Genomic DNA, 14748 nt, shown 5'->3' with positions numbered 1-14748 from the left:
CACTGCAAAGAAAGCAGATTATTCAATACATTAAATATAAAACACAGAATTCCATAAATAATCCACATTCCTTAAAACAAATTATTGTAATTATTAATAAATATATTAATAAATTTATTATATTATTATTATTATTATTATTATTATTATTATTAACTATAATAACGTAGCACACCTTTGGATATTGGATGTAGGGGCGTTCATTTTTGAGTCATTGAGGACATTATCAGCATCTCTGTGATACTGTCCTATAATAAATAAACTGGCCATGTGGGAAAACAAAATGTTGATTTGCCATAGAAAAATTATCTAACAGACCTCTATGCTTGAAAAGCTATCAATGAATCTAAAACATGTCCACAGTTAACTTTTATTTCTTTGGGATAAAATTAGTAAAATAAAACTATTGTCAATGACCTTTTTCCAATATAAATTGCAATGAATTAAATGCAAGAAGCACTTTTTTTTTTTTTTTTTTTTTTTTCTTGGGCTGCTCTCACAATAGATCGAAGGTGAGATAATAAGCCTGCCCTACAGGTTTTTTTTTTTTTTTTTTATCTCTAAAAGTTGTTCCTTCCCCCAAAAACACACTGTTCATTTTCCCCCCGGACACGAGTGATATCTCTCTCCTTCTGTTGGATTTTTTTATTATTTATTTTCCTTTCTGCAAGACATGGATATCCCATGGATGTATCTATTTATTTATTTATTTATTTTTTAAAACATTCAACTCTCAGGATTATTCGCCATATTCGTAATTGGAATATGTATTATTTATCATGACATCTGCCGCAAAGGTACGTTTATTTTAAGGTTTTTCTCTTATTCTTTTATTGCTTATTAATTAATAAGATATTCCTCCTTGTGACTGTCCTGACTCAATCCAACCTGCACACTGGATCTATATTAAGTGTCTTCCACAACCACCCAATCATTCAATATTCCATCTTTTAGTGCTATAAACATTTACTAACACTTCATGTTATTCAGTGGCTGCAGTTTTGTCAGCTGCACTGGAGGGCTCCATACAGATTTACTAACAAAATGGCCACTGCCAGAATAGCACATGGCTTCTTTTGTATAAGGGCGGCTGAACCACATGAAAGGGGGAAGGGAGAAACTGATTTTACTTCTGCTAAACTTACAAGTTTAACCAATTATCCTTCCTGCCTATATTCCATACTCTATACATATACACACAGATTTACATATCCACAGTCCTGGTCCAACTACAGTTAAAAACACTAATTTTTCTGTCTAAGTATGTACTACTCCATTCAGCCATGTGCTTCATCCACCATTTTAAAATCTGTAGGAACATGTGGCAGAGAAAAAGGGAAAACTGACCTCACATCTGCTCAAACTCTGTCTCCCCATTTTCTATAGTCTGTACTTATACATATATATATATATATATATACATATATATATATATATATATATATATATATATATATATATATATATATATATACATATACACACACACACACACACACATATGTCCTATATCTAAGTCTAATTATAGAAAAAAACACTTATTTTTCTGGCTAAGTATATAGTACTCCATCCAATCCATTGCTCAAACATTTACAGAGCACATGGTCTTCTTCACACAAACCCCTGACTCACTTTGTTTTCTTTGTCTCAATCATGCTGTAGCCATGTGCTTCGTCCACCATTTTAAAATCTTACCTAAAATGTCTGCCTCCATGACTAGCACATGGTTTATCACAGGATTGCGGCCTAGAGTCCCCACATCTCAACACAGTCCACTCATCCGGATCTTTCCGGCACAACTAGACGCAACTTCACCAATTTCTCCATCTTTCTCTCAAGATAAACAACACCAAACAATCTTTCTCTATGCAGACCAAGATAAAAACAACAGACAAACAAAGATGGGGAGATGATTCACAACTGAAACACTAAAGAAAACCTGCAGTTTGCAGCACACACTTCCAAATCCTTCCTTATACTGCCACGTGGTCCCTGTCTGATTTCTGCATTCCGTAATATACAAAAAACAAGGTGTCTATACCGGCCGATTCGCCTCTCTTGGAGGACTTATAACTAGCCTCTACAACACAGACTTCCGTTAACCTGCCTCTCTCGGAGGACATGTTAACTAGCCTAATAAAAAAAAACCACCTAGTATCACCCCTGACTACAAGGTGTCTATACCGGCCGATTCGCCTCTCTTGGAGGACTTATAACTAGCCTCTACAACACAGACTTCCGTTAACCTGCCTCTCTCGGAGGACATGTTAACTAGCCTAATAAAAAAAACCACCTAGTATCACCCCTGACTACAAGGTGTCTATACCGGCCGATTCGCCTCTCTTGGAGGACTTATAACTAGCCTCTACAACACAGACGTCCGTTAACCTGCCTCTCTCGGAGGACATGTTAACTAGCCTAATAAAAAAACCACCTAGTATCACCCCTGACTACAAGGTGTCTATACCGGCCGATTCACTCCAGGAAAACACTTTAAAAAAAGGTTAGATTTATGTATAACGTAAGACTCTGCACTCAGTCTAGCTAAAGCTGGGCCCTCACATCTGGCTCTGCACTCAGTGAGCTGGGCCCTTCAATCTGGCTCTGCACTCAATCTGAGCTGGGCCCTTCCATCTGGCTCTGCACTCAGTGAGCTGGGCCCTTCAATCTGGCTCTGCACTCAATCTGAGCTGGGCCCTTCCATCTGGCTCTGCACTCAGTGAGCTGGGCCCTTCCATCTGGCTCTGCACTCAGTGAGCTGGGCCCTTCCATCTGGCTCTGCACTCAGTGAGCTGGGCCCTTCCATCTGGCTCTGCACTCAGTGAGCTGGGCCCTTCAATCTGGCTCTGCACTCAATCTGAGCTTGGCACTACAAAAACCACAAACCGTATCACAGGCAACCACAAACCATATACTTTACACGTTTTACAGACACCACTCACAAACCCACATGCTCTCTTCACAAATACACAACAGGCAGCAGGCAACTGAATATGTGACGGTTCTTCCGAGATTAATATGGCCAATAGCCGTGAGACCCGTCTGCCCGTCAACAGATACCCCAACAAACCGGACACAGTCAGGCAATCAGTGCCACACACCCCACCGAGACCACGGGAAGACTACAGATTATGAAAAATCAGCAGACCTACCGTACTCTCGTTCGGAAGTGATCAGTTTCCTGGGGTGTCCAGCACGTCATGCCATTCCAGTTGCCGGTTCATCAGGATTTCAGGTGTCTTCGTCTATTGGCCGCACGTTGGGAGCCAATAATGTTAAGGTGAACTCATAACCAGAGATCACAAGGTGCCTACTGCCTGGCCGAATTGATATGGGCCAAGTGCATGCATAAAAGAATCCACACCAGACACAGTCGGATGTGTAATCTCTTCTTGGTCACAGTAGAAAATGGCACCAAACAACAGACAGAGAAAAGCATGCGTCCTCTTGATATAGGCTAGGGGCGTACACAAGTTCAGATATGCACATTTAGTGGGACAGTTCATTGACTAGCCAATGGGGAGATCCGTGTTGCTGTTGATGGGCGGGTCTGACTCCAGTGGATGAAACCATGACGATGGCAGGGAAGTCATCTGGTGCATCCATGCTGATGGTTTGGTCTGTGATTTCCAGCTTGACCAGTCTTCCCTTATATGGTATCTTCTTACATCTGGACATTCCTTGCATTCCAGGCAAGGTGTGGAGAAACAGGCAATGGCAGACACCTTTATATCTGTGTCATTTATATGATCTGAAACCTGAATTATGTAAGGCAAATCGACATATTTCCCCCAATGCCTTGTCAAGAGGTTAATTAAGTATTTCATCTTATGGCTCTCCTCAACACTGTGCTGCTGTAGCGGTGCCGTGCACTGCGTGCATGTGTAACCGCTGGTGACGCTTTTGCGCGGGCACCGACTGCTCCGTCCGCTCCTCCCATCTATTTCCTGCTGCTGAGCAGAATGGGAAGGAGATGACGTCTGGTCATCTGGCCAGCGAGCGTTTGCGCAGAACGCTGGATGAAGAGGGGAAAGTGCGGTCACGAGGTTATGGGTGGCACTTGCTGATGACACTCACAGCGCCGCCCATAACCTCGTGCCCACGCAAAGTGTCACTAGCGGTCACACGTGCACACAGTGCACGGCACTGCTACAGTAGCACAGCGCATGCGCGGGACCACGGGCGCCTAGGGGCGGCGTCCTGAGGTTTGAAATTCAGCGTTCGGGGGCGGCGTAAATCAGCAGGAGGACAGCAACGTACATCAGGCAGCCCGCCCCCATGGAAGATTTAAGAAATTTGCATACGAAAAGGTACAAGTTTGTAAAGTATTTATTTTGGAATAAAAGGGGCCACAAAAACTATAGGAAGCTTGCTAGAATGCAGCCCAGGAGCTGCAGAGGGGGAAACGTTTAGCTTTATAGCTAAATTTCTGATGACAGGTTCCCTTTAAGCTTCTATCCAACAATCATGAAAATAGGACAGCACAAAGATGGCAAGCAAGTGCAGTCTGATTTTGTTCACGAACCTATAGACTTGCCTTGCCTTGCATGGCTCTATATTTTGATATATAGCACTCAATCCTAAAAGTAATGAGACGTATGAACATCACCATCCCCACTATAACGTATACAAGTCCTGTATGCAAAAATCTGAAGTCTGAATGAGACCAAAAAGTTGTGTCAATGAAATATTCTCTACCCTTAATAACGCTACCCTTATTTATGTTGAAATATATTTGCACTCTATGCTGTAATGCAATGTTGGTGTCGTTGGGACTGAAAAATGGTGATTCATCAACATATGTTTTACTGTTAGTGTATAGCACGCACATTATGTACACTCTGTAGTGCACATAAATACATATTTCCCCATGTAAACCAAATGGACACTCTGATCAGTAGTATATACGCACACACAGCTCTGCTACATACAAACACAGTTCTTTTACATATACGCACACAACCCGGCTACATCGACACACTCACCATTGCTTCATACACACACAGATCTGCTACAGTGCCTCACGAAAGTATTCGGCCCCTTTGAATTTTTCAACCTTTTCCCACATTTCAGGCTTCAAACATAAAGATAAAAATGTTCATGTTATGGTGAAGAATCAACAACAAGTGGGACAGAATTGTGAAGTTGAACGAAATGTATTGCTTATTTTTACCTTTTTTAAAAATAAATAACTGAAAATTGGGGCGTGCAATATTATTCGGCCCCTTTAAGTTAATACTTTGTAGCGCCACCTTTTGCTGTGATTACAGCTGCAGTAGCTTGGGGTATGTGTCTATCAGTTTTGCACATCGAGAGACTTAAATTCTTGCCCATTCTTCCTTTGCAAACAGCTGGAGCTGAGTGAGGTTGGATGGAGAGCGTTTGTGAACAGCAGTTTTCAGCTCTTTCCACAGGTTCTCGATTGGATTCAGGTCTGGACTTTGACTTGGCCATTCTAACACCTGGATAAGTTTATTTGTGAACCATTCCATTGTAGATTTTGCTTTATGTTTTGGATCATTGTCTTGTTAGAAGACAAATCTCCGTCCCAGTCTCAGATCTTTTGCAGACTCCAACAGGTTTTCTTCAAGAATGGTCCTGTATTTGGCTCCATCCATCTTCCCATCAGTTTTAACCATTTTCCCTGTTCCTGCTGAAGAAAACCAGGCCCAAACCATGATGCTGCCACCGCCATGTTTGACAGTGGGGATGGTGTGTTCAGGGTGATGAGCTGTGTTGCTTGTACATCAAAAATATTGTTTGGCAGTGTGCCCAAAAAGTTTGATTTTGGTTTCATCTGACCAGAGCACCTTCTTCCACATGTTTGGTGTCTCCCAGGTGGCTTGTGGCAAACTTTAAATTACACTTTTTATGCATATCTTTGATAAATGGATTTCTTTTTGCCACTCTTCCATAAAGGCCAGATTTGTGCAGTGTTCGACTGATTGTTGTCTCATAGACAGACTCTCCCACCTCAGCTGTAGATCTCTGCAGTTCATCCAGTGTGGTCATGGGCCTCTTGGCTGCATCTCTGATCAGTCTTCTCCTTGTTTGAGATGAAAGTTTGGATGGACGGCCGGGTCTTGGTAGATTTGCAGTGGTATGATACTCCTTCCATTTCAATATGATCGCTTGCACAGTGCTTCTTGGGATGTTTAAAGCTTTGGAAATCTTTTTGCAACCAAATCTGGCTTAAAACGTCTCCACAACAGTATCACGGACCTGCCTGTTGTGTTCCTTGTTGTTCATGATGCTCTCTGTGCTTTAAACAGAATATAGAGACTATCACAGAGCAGGTGCATTTATACGGAGACTAGATTACACACAGGGGGATATTTATCATCATCAGTCATTTAGGACAACATTGGATCATTCAGAGATCCTCAATGAACTTCTGGAGTGAGTTTGCTGCACTGAAAGAATGGGGACGAATAATATTGCACGCCCCAATTTTCAGTTTTTTATTTTGTACAAAAATTTTAAATAAGCAATAAATATCGTTCAACTTCACAATTGTGTCCCACTTGTTGTTGATTCTTCACCATTAAATTTAAATTTTTTATCTTTATGTTTGAAGCCTGAAATGTGGGAAAAGGTTGAAAAATTCAAATGGGCTGAATACTTTTGCAAGGCACTGTAAATGGATAAAGAACCATGTGCTGGGTATCAGAGGTCAAACTGTGCAATGTAAAGACACCTTAGTAGGTTGCCACATCCCTTCAGAGCCGGAAAGAGCATACAGTTGAGTCCAGAAATATTAGTATAGTGACACAAGTTTTATAATTTTATCTGATTAGCAAAACATATTCAAGATAGTTATATAATCAATATGGGCTTAAAGAGCAGACTCTCAGCTTTAATTTGTGCACATTCAAATCGGAGTAAAGGGTGCTTTACACGCTGCGACATCGCTAGCGATTGCTAGCGATGTCGTAAGCGATAGCACCCACCCCCGTCGTTCGTGCGACATGTGGTGATCGCTGCCGTAGCGAGCAATATCGCTACGACAGCGTCACACGCACATACCTGTTTAGCGACGTGATTGTGGCCGCCGAACAATCCCTCCTTCAAGGGGGAGGTGCGTTCGGCGTCACAGCGACGTCACAGCGGCTTCACTAAACGGCCGCCCAATAGAACAGGAGGGGAGGAGATGAGCGGCCGGAACATGCCTCCCACCTCTTTCCTTCCTCCTTTTCGGTGGACGCAGGTAGGATGATGTTTGTCGTTCCTGCGGTGTCACACACAGCGATGTGCGGTGCCGCAGGAACGACGAACAACCTGCGGAATGAAACACCAACGACATTATGATTAGGAGCGACGTGTCAACGATCTACGATTTTTGCCGTTTTTGCGATCGTTGATAGTCACTCCTAGCTAGATGTCCCCAACATTGCCGGATCTGCATCACGACGATATATCGTTAGTGATGTTGCAGCGTGTAAAGCACCCTTAAGGGTTTAGGAATTACAGCTCTTTAATATGTAGCTGCCTCTTTTTCAAAAGTAATTGAACAATTATCTCAAAAGCTCTTTAATGGGCTGCATGGGCTATTCCCTCATTAATACATCATCAATTAAGCAGGTAAAAGTTCTGGAGCTGATTCCAGGTGTGGCATTTGCATTTGAAAGCTGTTGCTGGGAACCCACAACATGCAGTCAAAGGACCTCCCAATGGAAGAGAAACATACCATCATTAGACTGAAGAAAAAGAAGAAATCCATCAGAGCGATAGCGGAAATGTTAGGAATGGCCAAATCAACAATTTGGTACATTTTTCAGAAAAAAGAGTTCATTGGTGAGCTTGGGAACTCAAAAATGGCTGAATGTCCAGGGAAGAAAACAATGGTGGATGATCGCAGAATCACCCAAAAATCTGACGTAATCCATGACGATCCTCAGCTCTGCTACAGCCAGAGGCTGCAGAGAGGGAAAACATGGCTGCTTTCCAAAGGGTACCCATCTGTGAGCAGGTGATGTCACTTAGTTCACCGGAGATCATATCTGGGTTCCCAAGGTGGGACCTCAGGTGACCTGACTGCTGGACTGTTGGATTGTGGATCCATGGCGCCAGCTGCCGAGGTACCAGTGGAGGTAGAGAAGACTTGGTGGCGGATGCAGTTCGTTCCTCCAGGTCAGTGATTGGCACCTTCGGTCCAGTGAACCCACTAACCCCATGCTCGCCCTGCAAGCATAACAGTTTGCCCAAGCCATGGATTCAGCTGGCCTCGGCACCACTCAATTAGCCGGTCTGCAGTAAGGGGTGGGTCGGCAATGTGAACAACAGGATCGGATGCTGACTCATCTTCATTCACTGGACACCTGTTTTCAAGCCATGTTTCTGTTGAACATGGTACCGGCTGTGGTTTCTAGTCCAGCAGCAAATCGAACCAGTCTTCGTCTGATGTCCCCTCCATGGTTTGATGGTGATCCTCAATTTTTCAGGGGCTTCATAAACCAGTGCTCACTGCACTTCGAGCTGCTGTCACATATGTTCTCCTGGGATCGGACCAAGGTGTCCTTTACAATGTCGCACCTGAGTGGTGAAGCTCTGGCTTGGATTAACCCACTGTGGGAGAGAAGTGATCCAATCATCCAGAATCTGTTGTTCTTCTTGGAGACATTTCTCAATGTGTTTGATGAGCCAGGTCACATTTCTTCGGCCCCATCCTCGCTGCTCAGACTCCGCCAAGGGAACCTCACAGTAGGCCAATATGCATTCTGGTTCCACACCATGTCCTCCGAACTGGGCTGCAATAACGAAGGACAGGTGGCTGTATTCTGGGAAGGATTTTTTTGTAGAATAAAGGTTGAGCTGGTGGGTTGAGATGTGCCATCTCCTCTGGACGACCTTGTATCACTGGCTATGCATATCAATCTTCGGTTCCAAGTACAATCCAGAGACATGAACCGGGAGAAGAGGTCATTGTACCTGGCTCCTTTATTCTAGAGACCCATCATGCCACTACCAGTAACCTCTCCTGCTTCCTCCGAGCCCATGGAGGAACCTGTCAGCGGTGGACACCGCTATAATTCCTCCACGCCACCCAGCTATGCAGTGTCAGATGCAGCAGCACATTGAACTGACGATGGTCTAAATTAAGACTTAAACATTTTCAATCATAACTGGATTCACCGCATTGTTTAATAAAAAGCAATTATTTTCACACTTTTGTGAGTACTTGGATAATTTGATTGAAACACAGATGCCAACTGCTGCGGCTGCCACTGTACGAATGGTGAGGCCAGAACAAGCAGAGGCGGGTTTAGACTGGATGACTGAGAGTGTCTCCAGTTCTTTTGCTTTGTTTTCCGCCGGATCACCACTTAAAAATGGCCCCAGTTACGACAAACAACAAAATAGAACCTGAGTCCTATTCCTTGCTGGAGTATTCAGGCGTGGTTGTCTGCTTTAAACAATATTTTTTTCAAGGTAAACACTTTGGCCTCTAGAGTACTCGGTCAAAAGCATCGGGGGGGGGGGGGGCACAAGGCAAAGGGGCCAGTTTGATCTCAAATCCAACTATGAGCTTTTTAACTTCAGCAGCTGTAGTGTATGCTACTAGAGCTGAAACATTAACTTTGTAGGGGGAACTGTGAAAAAACAGGCTCTGTAAGGGGAGCTGTGAAAACAGGCTCTGTGGGGGAACTCTTCCAATTTTGACTCTGTGTGTGTGTGTGTGTGTGTGTGTGTGTGTGTGTGTGTGTGTCTGTGTGTGTGTGTGTGTGTGTGAACTCTGGAAACAGGCTCTGTAGGGGCACTGTTAAAATGATTGTTCTGTGGGGGAACTATTCAAATTTTGGTTGTGTAGGTGAACTCTGAATACAGGTTTTGTATGTGCATTTTTTACTGTTGCTATGTGGGAAAACACTTCCCATTTTGGCCGTGTGCGTGAACGCTGGAAACAGGCTCCGTAGGGGCACTCTTAAAATTGTTGCTCTATGGGGGAACTCTTCCTAGTCTCGTGGTGGACCACCAGCTCAATCCCAAATCCAACTGCAAGCTTTTTAACTTTAGCACCTCTAGTAGGCTACTGGAGCTGAAATGTTGGCTCCGTGGGAGAACTCTGAACTCAATCTCTGTGGTGGCACTCTTCAAATTTTATTTTATTCATTTACTTCCAATCTAACCATAATTGGTATGGTGACAGTACCCTTTTAAGTAATTTCCCTATCCACATTTGTTTTCTGGGCAATTGTACTGCTCTTACTCCTATTTTGTTTCTTTTTGCAGCCCCCTAGTCCTTACTATGATCATTTTACAGCACAGAAATTAGGTCCATATTCACTTTTAGGGGCTTCGAGGTCAAGTTTGAGGATGGAATTGAACTTTTAACTTAAGTCCGGCTGAACTCAGCAAACCCAAACTTCCACGGGTCCGCTCATCCCTAATAATGAGCTTCTTGTCCTTAAATTCTAATATGATTAATTCAATTTAAAGTCTACTGAATTGTCTTTTCTGTTTTCTTATCTTTTTCATATTCTTATTTTCAGTTCTTCGGTTTTAACATGTAAGATGCTGCCGGCTCACCCAGCAGGTATGGTGCTCCCTCCTCTTCATATAGCTCACTGGAAAATGTTTGAAAAGATTCTTCAAGAAAATTTTAGAGCGGAGAATGATCAAAGTTATGTTTGTAGAAGTGCACACTTAATACCCTGACCGCCACTGAGAGAGTTCAAAAAATATTTCTCTTAGAAATTGTGATTACTTTTTTGCTTTTCATCCTAATCACACACACGTCAATGTCAAATAATGCAGGAGAGAAAATTATTGATGTACAGAGGTAGGAACTCTCATAAACCCCTGTGGTGCTTTAAGGCGAGCCTGTTATAAAATTTTATTCCAGAGATGACACAGTGACATTTGGGATACATTGACAATAAGCAGACTGCAGAACGTCTGCTTGTTACATTATTTTATTATTTATTTTCTTTTTATGCCCTTCAGTGGCTAAGAAAATAATTGATCATAGATATCAGACGTCCAGGATATGTAGCTCTCAATGTAGGAGTCAGATCCAGTGTTGCCAACTGTCCAGAAATCACAGGACAGTCCGTAAAAATAAGGAACTTTTTGCCCTATTCATAAAAACAATATAAAGCACCCGTGATTTTTTTTTTTTAAGCTGAAGAAACTTCTACATATTATTTTGACTGTAATTATCATAATTGTACAGTTTACAGTGAATGATATCTTCATATCAGAATTATTGCCTTTAGACATGTATCACTTATATTCAAAAGGATTTATTATAGTTTTCCAATGTTTCCATAAAAAATATTATCTGTCCCTGATTTTTTTTATAAGTGGTCCAGAAAAAATAAAAAATAGAATGTCAAGTTGGCAACCTTGGTCAGGTTAGGATGACTCACAATCATTAATTCATGCATTTCTAATCAATTGCATGGTAGAGATCAACTGACAAATGAGCAGCTGATCATATTGTTCGCCAACCAATGCCAGCCTAAAAATGATCGTTGTCGGCAGCAAGTTTTCCTTTATAAATAGGGAGATGCGCTGCCAACAATATGCAAACTGTATATGGGGAATACTAAACAAAGGTCTAAACAAATACCGATCGACTTGTTAAATCCTCAATCCACGCGCATTTGGACAGGAAGTCTTCCCATGTATATTTTGCAACTGTCATGGTAAAGCGAGAAAAAGCCCGGCGTGCGGCAGCCCAAAAATGCGGGGAGGAGTCAGTTGGGCAGCAAGACACAAATCTTACTAATACGATAAAGCAAAACACTGAAAGAGACAAACAAGAGGGTATAAAACAACAAAGCAATTTCACGGCTGTGATGTGGGCAACTTCTCCAGGGCTATTAGCATACTGTATGTTCATAGGTTAGCAGATTCCAACGAGGCCATACGATCTGCTAATTGTTATGATTTTACGATCCCAAGCAACACACATGTGACAATAACTTGGAACTTTCATGCCCATTATAAAATGACACGGTAGTGTAGAGTGACGCCGGGTGGTAGTCATGGGCAAGGTGTTGCTTCGTGATGCTTGGGCTTGCTACATAAAAAGCACAGCCCTTGCTAGGTGTGTGGACTTCTGTCATGTGATATAGGCCCATGCAGACCGCATGTTGCCGATGGCTTTGGCTGGCCAGGACCAGATGACAACTTGGTTCCAATAAGGAGACCACCAGTTCAGTTCAAATGATAAAATTTTATTTAGCAGTTCTTCATCAACTCTATACACGAGATAGCCGCATATAACTTCCAGCATGTTTCAGCATTAGAGCATATTGAGACACACTTTCACTTCCATCTGGGTTGTTCCTGTTCTTACTGGTCCTGTGAGTCTCAGCTCAACCCTTCCTAGCACTGCAGTCCAATCCATGAAAATCACTTTCCCTTTTCTAGGCTTCAAATTTATTTTCCTCATTAGTGGCTTTGCCATTCTGGCCAGAGTTGAGCCTAAAGCGGGCTTTACACACAGCGACATCGCTAGCGATGTCGCTGGTGAAAGCTCCCGCCCCTGTCGGTTGTGCGTCATGGGCAAATCGCTGCCCGTGGCGCACAACATCGCTAGGAACAGTCACACATACTTACCTGCCTAGCGACGTCGCTGTGGCCGGCGAACCGCCTCCTTTCTAAGGGGGCGGTTCGTTCAGCGTCACAGCGACGTCACTAAGCGGCCGCCCAATAGAAGCGGAAGGGCGGAGATGAGCGGGCCGAACATCCCACCCACCTCGTTCCTTCCTCATTGTGGGCGGCTGCAGGTACGGTGATGTTCCTCGTTCTTGCGGTGTCACACATAGCGATGTGTGCTGCCGCAGGAACGACGAGCAAAATGCGACCTGCAGCAGCAACGATAATCGGGATAAGAACGACTGGACAACGATCAACGATTTGGAAAGTAATTTTGATCGTTAACAGGTCGTTCCTGCGTTTCACACGCAACGACTTCTCTAACGAGGCCGGACGTGCGTCACAAATTCCGTGACCCCAACGACATCTCGTTACCGATGTCGTTGCGTGTAAAGCTCGCTTAACTCTAGGATGCTTCTAGGAGATTCTGCCCTGCAAAATCAACTCAATTCACGCACTAGTCCATCTTTGCACTTTACCTTTGAGCTGTCAGCTACTTGGGGCCTTGCTGCTAGACCACCATTCTCTAGACCCTTGTGCCTGGGAGCCTCTCTGTTGGAAGGTAGATCTCTAGACTTAATGCAGTCCTGCACTCGGTGTCTCGTTAAACACTTTGTTCAATGTGCTACCTCGGCTTTGGTCTCTTTTCTCCCTTTCTTGCCACAGGTCACCCACTGCATGTGGCCTTAACGACCTTCAGACCATATGTCTGCTCTTGTCACACACTGGGTCTTCACTAGCTTTTAACAGAAACCATCTCTTTCGCTATGAACTGATCCCTCCCATTATGAGCTAGTGCCGAAACTTAACTACTTCTCACCCTATAGTCTGGTAACCACCTGCCACGTCCTCACCGGAGTCCACTCCTGCGACTTTTACTTCGGTCACTAGGCACTGCTGTATTCCCGCTGTGAACAGTGCTGGTGATAGGAGAGGAGTCGTGCCAGTGGCTCTGGTGGGCGCAGACTCCGCCAATCCACTAAGCTGAATTTCCCTGGGACCTTCAGTACCACTAGCTGACTGTAGGTGACACCCTTCTAATTCCCCCTCCTGTCTGCTGCTTACTGCCAGAGATAGTTTTGTATTCCTGCTTGTGTCTGGTTCCGCTCTATTCTGATTATTGATCATTGTGTTTTGACCCCTGCCTGCTCTCTGACTACTCTCCTGACTGCCATTTTTGTACCTCATTGGCATCTCCGGTTTTGACCTTCGCCTGATTTCCTGACTACGCCCTTGTATGTCGAATTTGTCCCTTTTCTGTATCTCCTGGTTTTACCCTGCCTGTCGACTAGTCTTCTTGGACTCAACCTTCCACAGGTAGTGATCTCCGGGGCCCTGTAGTAATTTCAAATCCCTGTATAGGAGTTAAAGGGTTTCAGGGTTCTCAAGATACTGCTTAGAGGGCGGCTTTCCTTTAAGCTGGGTTTACACACTGCAACATCTCAAACGACATCGCTGTAACATCACCGGTTTTGTGACGCAATAGCGATGTTGTTTGCGATGTTGCAGTGTGTGAAACCTATCAGCGACCCGGCCCCTGCTGTGAAGTTGCTGGAAGTTGCTGATCGCTACAAGTCGTTCAGGACCATTCCTAGGTCCTTTGTTTCCCGCTGTGCAGCATGAAGTTTCAGTGTGTGAATCCTTTTCAGCGACTTTGTTAGCAACTTCCCTTTCAAAAGGCTGCTTATCAACGTCCCCAACAACCAGCTAGGTCGCTCTGCACGTCCGGATCGCTGGTAAGTTGTTGGCCAGGTTTGCCGGTTTGAACGCTCACCAGAGATTTAGCAGAGACTTAGGGAGGTCGCTATTGCGTCACCAAACCGGTGACGTTACAGCGGTGTCCTTTGCGATGTTGCAGTGTGTAAACCCAGCTTTAGCCTGTCCGTGACAGCCATTCTGAGACTGTGGTTCCAGGCAGGCATTACACCACCTATAGTACTGCTATACAATACACATGAAAACATTATAATATATTACCTTATTTCATATATTCTTGCTGCGCATTACACATTACATCACAATTCACACATCACATTATTTACAAAGAAACTTGACACAATTCACATGACATTACAACAACGCGATTGATGTCTTCAGGGAAAGGAATGTGTCAGTAACCAGTCCACCTCCTTACAGCAAGTT

General features: G+C 43.8%; 1 long non-coding RNA gene across 1 annotated transcript in view; it reads left to right on the top strand.

Moving 5' to 3' along the window:
• Positions 1-688: 688 nt before the first annotated feature.
• The window catches only part of LOC142295660 (uncharacterized), a 32883-nt gene continuing 18823 nt past the window's right edge, over positions 689-14748 (top strand). Inside the window, exons 1-2 of the long non-coding RNA XR_012751511.1 lie at positions 689-797; positions 10491-10534. This is a non-coding gene — a long non-coding RNA (uncharacterized LOC142295660). The remainder of the gene's footprint in view (positions 798-10490; positions 10535-14748) is intronic.

This window comes from Anomaloglossus baeobatrachus, chromosome 3 (genome assembly GCF_048569485.1).
Source record: "Anomaloglossus baeobatrachus isolate aAnoBae1 chromosome 3, aAnoBae1.hap1, whole genome shotgun sequence".
NCBI classification, from domain to species: domain Eukaryota; kingdom Metazoa; phylum Chordata; class Amphibia; order Anura; family Aromobatidae; genus Anomaloglossus; species Anomaloglossus baeobatrachus.
Note: the sequence above shows the minus strand (reverse complement) of the source record. Positions and strands in the feature narration are given on the sequence as shown.